The sequence below is a fragment of the Phasianus colchicus genome, chromosome 14 (assembly GCF_987193195.1).
Source record: "Phasianus colchicus chromosome 14, bPhaCol1.hap1.1, whole genome shotgun sequence".
NCBI lineage: Eukaryota > Metazoa > Chordata > Aves > Galliformes > Phasianidae > Phasianus > Phasianus colchicus.
In genome coordinates, this window is record NC_143449.1 from 7,175,307 (window position 1) to 7,180,846 (window position 5,540).

The window sequence follows — 5,540 nt, forward strand, 5'->3', positions numbered from 1 at the left end:
CATAAAGATTTTTTGCCCCTCTGTTAATAAAAATGGTTATTTACTGCTTTTGGCTCGGAGGTTGTATGCTTGGCTTCTTGCTTATTTCTTCAGATCTCTAATTACTGTACATTTAATTTGGGGGTTTAATGTGACTCTTTGAGTTGGAGGGGCCAAAGAGAAAATCAAGGTGTGATGGAAATGATCCCTGATTAGCTGATATTATTTTGACCTGCTGTAGTGTTTGAAAAGATTCCACAAAGGGGCTGGAGACCATTAGGATTTCAGCTTCAGCACTTCTGCCTTTTTGAAAGAGTGCTCTTAACCTACACAGGCCTTTATGAGAACAGGGAGCAATGCCACAAGTTTCCTCCAAAAAATAATTCACTAGGTAACTTCTAAAGGGAATCTGCAAACCATGTGACTGACTTTATGCACCTGAAGATTGAACAGATCTCAGAAGTGCAGTCTCCATCATGGAGTCATCAAATGTTTCCACTTCAGTCTTGAGTGCCATCATCTGTCATATCAAACAGTTGCTGTTAGCACTGGAGTAAATCTCTCCATTTCAGCTGTGAATAATGCCTCTTTCCTTACACTGTCAGTGAGACAGCCTTGCTTTTTTTCAGTGCAAATGGTTATCATAGCTGGAAGTTATGTTTTATCTTTCAGTATTTATTTGTCTCCAGTAATCAACTTCTTCTTTCCTCTTAGAAATACAGACCAACAATTATGGTAGGGAGTCAAGCTTTTCTCTCTTCTCACTTATCCTTCTAGCAGCTGGATTTTCGTTAGCCATGGCATTAGTGACCTTGTTAATCACCTCAATTGATGTATATTTAAAAAGAAATACCACTGCAATTTTTTACACTTGTAATCTGAGTCTGGTGAACTTGCTCATGGATCTGATACGCACCCAGGCACCTCAGCTGTGATGTTTTTATCAGGGCTGTTGAGGCTCAGAAGCAATTCTTTAAACCAGCACGCAGGGGCTGTGGGAGCAGTGTGCTGGAAGCAGGCTCATCCCTGCCCCCTGTAGGGTGGAAAATGGTGCTGCTGTATTACAGCATAAAGCTGTCATGTTAAAAATACACTGAAATAATGGGGGAGGGTCTAAGAGTTGCTGCTGTTGGAGTAGTGGTGTTGAGGACCTTGGCTTCATTGGGAGTATGTGAAGGTGTGCACAGCACTATTGGGGCTCAGGATATTTATTTTTCTGTGAGGAGCCCAGTGTCGGATGATGGTCCAAGCTCCTCATCTTTGGCTCAGTTGCACATCAGAACCAGACCAATGCTGTTTTGTGCCTGGCTGCACTGGACATGAGGAGAGGAGTATGGTTTGCAGCCACATGCATATTTTAACATTTATTTGAGTGGAGGTAGAAAATCTTTAAGTATTGATTTCTGATTGGAACAATAATTTCCTTCAGATTGACTTTTTCCCCCTCTTCTGGTTTCTTGTTGTATGTTGCATAATAATGAATTCTTTAAGTAGATTTGATCCTGAAATGTCTTGGTGTCATGTATTTTTATTTTTTGGTGGCTGGATTTTCAGCTTCCCAAAGGGAGAAGGCTTGTGCTGCCAAGCCTGTGCCAGTCATGCTTGCTGCCTCCTTTTCCACACCACATTTCTCTGCATGAAAGGCAGCAGCTCAGAGTGGATTACTGCCTGAAGGCTGTGGGAAGGAGCCCTGAGCTGGCTGTGCCACAGAGCACTCCTGGCTGTGCAGGATGAAGTAGGCAGTGATGTGCTGTAGTTTCCAGGTGTGGACTTTGTGGTGTTAAGTATTCCACCCTCTTCTAACCTGCTACAAACCTTTCTGCCCTTACAGCAGGCTCTTATCCAGCTGTCTGCCTGCAGATCCCCCAGTGCCAGAGCACACGTCCGTTCCTGAGCACCATGCAATGATGGCATGCTGCAGCCTGTGCTGGCTGAGGGGTGCTGGGCCATCCGGCTCCCTGCAGGCAGTGAGCTGCTCCTCTGCTTGTTAACATTCTGTACAGCGCTGCTGTGTGCTGGAGGCACAAGTCTCCGGAGTCTCTTGAATTGTAAAATCCATCTGTTATTGAAGGTAATTATTACAAATGCTGTAGAGACTAATCTTGCTGATTCTGCCTGCCGGCAGCATTGTCTTGCAGGGCTGTGCTGGCTGCTGTTCCTGTGCTGTTTTCCCCATGGCTGTGCAAGAGCACCAAACTGACTCCTGTGGCTGTTGCTTTTCCAGCTCAGTTGTTTTATTTTAGCCTCTTTTTCTGCAGTGGTGCTGGAAATCCTTCTCGTTTATAAAATCACACTGTCAAAGGCTGCATTATGCGTGGGAGGTGCTCAAATTTTAAATCCGGACCCACAGTTCAAAGTGACCGCCCTTATGAGGGAGGAAGGCAAAGCTCTCAAATTAGAACTTCATGGCTTTGAAATAAGATCAGAATTTAAATGTTTCAAGGCAGAGCTCCTGCTGGTCGAGTCACTGCCACTCACAGTGATTTAGCACAGAGCAGTTCAGCCAGCATTAGCCATAGGCGATGGGCAGTGCTCACAGCAGTTCAGTTATTGCCACAAGTGTGCTGATCTGCGGCAGCAGGGACGCGTGTCTGAGCCCTAACAGGGTGTTTTTACACACTGGGCTCATTTATGGTGTTCCATGTATTCCTTCTGCTGAATGTTGCCTTCGCTGGAGCAGGGGAGCGCTTTGCCACCAGCGTACCACAAGGTTAACACCAAGATAAGAACAACACACAGCTGTGACAGCTGCTTGACATCGCTGTGTTATGGAAGATGGTCCCAAGAGGAAGTGATGCATCCTGCAAGGATGAAATTAGTGGACCTTCTAACTCCCTCTGCCCCTCTCCTTTGGGTATTTTTCTTGTTTTTACCCTGCCTGTTCACATTCAAATTTCAAACTGTGGTTTCAGACCCCCTTTTTAAACCAGTTTATTTTGTCTTTGTTGGAGTTGAAAGCAAAAATGTTTAATATTTATGGTGATTACTTGAGCACGTGATTTGTGTTTTCAGGAAGTGCAGTAAGAGGAGATGGATTGTACTGCAAAGCTCCTTCTGTCTCAGCCCACTTCCCTCCCTCCCTGCTCCAACCTGGCGTTCTCTGCTGCAGTGCATCCTTCTATCTGTGCAATGGAAGGCGTTTTCAGATGCTGTTTTTGAGGTAGAGAACGCAACTAGAGATTCAAGGTGCCTTAACTTTGAAATTCCAGGTTTTATGGTAGGAGTAAGGAATATGCATGTCAAACTCTAAAAACAAAACACAACAGTAATAATAAAATTGCAGCTTTCTCATAGCCTTGGTGTGTTTACAACTCTGTAGCTGTGGGCTGCTACAGTCCTGGGCCTTGCTGCAGCTCTGCTGTCTGTTCCCATGTGGGGCCATGTTGCCCAACTTGTACCAGGTTCATTTGTGTTTCAAGGAGAGGGGCACTGCCCTTGTGTAACTTCAGAGAACTCCATTCTTCTGGAGGTATGACCAGGAGCTCCTGGTGGCTGATAGAAACCTTCAGAACTTCAGCAGCGTGCCTCTGGTGCCTTAATGAGATTTGCTTGGAGGACTGCTTCACATGAGCAAATGAAGTTAATATAGTTGGGTTGTTGCTTAATGACTCTTTCACGCTATTAGCTATATTGCTGCATGTTCCAAAGTGGATGATGTAGTTATGCTGGTCAAAGAATATCTTTGGGGAGCAAATTAAAATGGAAAACGATACATACTTGGACTCCTTTGTACTGCAGTAATTGCATTCATGTGGTGCATTATATTTACCAACGCTCAGTGTGGATTTGCTGCTTTCTGTTGCAGAGAGGATGTAACGATTGGGATTTTTCAACTTCTGCACAGTCAGGTGTTGCTCAGCTGCTGCCTGGGAACACTTGCTCAATCTGGCTGACTGACTTCACTGCAGGTAAGCAGGGCTGTACCACGTCTCTTCACTCAAGCACCAGCATAAATCTCTACAGAAGTGGGGCCCTGAAGTGCTCCTTGAGGAGGCTTCCAGTGCAGAAGGTGGTAGAAATTACTGAATGTCATCTGCTTTGCTGTTCATAAATGTTTATTATCAATAGGTAGCTGGAAATGTTACATCTGAAAAGGTAGAAACACCTTGAATTTCAATAGGCTTACATTTTTGGGAAAAAGATTAAACGCTTTTTTTTTTTCTTCAGTTTACATTTAAGCTAAAAATACACATAAAATAAATAATTTTATTTATTATATACATCGTTTCATTTTTACATGTTACATGAGGGAATGACATGGAATCTGCACTATGGACAGAAAAGGTGCAAGTAGAAAAGTACGTAATATGAAGCGTTTGTTTTTGCTTTTTGCTCTGCCCTCTCCTTCTCCCCCTCTCTTGGGGTGGCTGCTACCACCTAATGGGTAAGTGCTGAGGTCCCCACTCTGTCTCTACTAAATACACAAAATTCTCTCAACATCTAAAAGCTCTGTTGCCTGGAAAAGGCCATTTGATTTCTGACCAAAATTAAACGGAAGAAGAAAATCCTCACCTTTTTTTATCCCATGAAATAAAACAGCATCTTCAAATATGATCTGCCGTGAAGCTGTTTCTGTGATAGCTTTTTCATGAAGATTTAATTTGATATTAAAGCTGGATTGATTTGAAACAAAACAAAACAAAAAACCCACAACCATTTCCAGTGTAAGCCCAATTCTCCAGGGCTTCCTGAATAGAGAATTGAGTACTTACACATCTGCAACCACCCTTTTGCTTCTCAAGGATCCCTAGCTCTTTAGTTTCCAGACCCATCTTATAAGCACATTCAGTTGTTTTTAAATAAAACTGTACAATACCTCAAAAATAGCTACACCAAAAAGTGCCCCTTTGCTCAAAAACAACTATTTATAGTCAAAAGGCATTTCATTCTGTTGGCGAAAGGTATCACAGTGTTCTGTTAGCTCACGTGCTAATGGCCAGCTCCTTGGCTGATCACATCTCATTCTAAGTGCATTGTCTCTTCTGGCTTAGAGTTACTGCTGATGGAAATGCTTTAAATGGGAGGGGAAGAAATCCCCAGAGGAAAGAAACAAGCCATGCTGAAGGAGGACATGCCAGCCAGCAGGATGGGCAGTGCTGTTCTCCAAAGTTGATGAGCTGTAGGTTGAGAAGGGTCTGTATGTAAAGAAAGAATGGAATGGTCAGGTTGGCCTCACAGTAGTGAGCGATGTGAGCTAAGTGGGGGTTTGTGTTGTTGGTTTTGGGTTTTGCTTTGCATGCCTTATAAAAGCAAAGCAGGTAGAAGAGTTTCCCTGAAGCATAACACGCTGTCATACATTCAGAAGATGTTTTTGCCTTTTAAATACACTTCTCTTAGATAAAGCATTCTTTTTTAAGAGTCATTCTCGATCATCAGTTTACTCCAGAGCAGCAGTTATTCTGGGTGGAGGGAATTATGTGAATAATATATAAATGACTTGTTTGTACAAGTGTAATGGTCTGAAACAGGGAAAGCAGTGTAAAAATTAAATGGAATTGAATTATAAATGGTTTGAAAATACATTAACGTGGCCAGCCCAGAGTGCCTCCCACTGCCTCCAG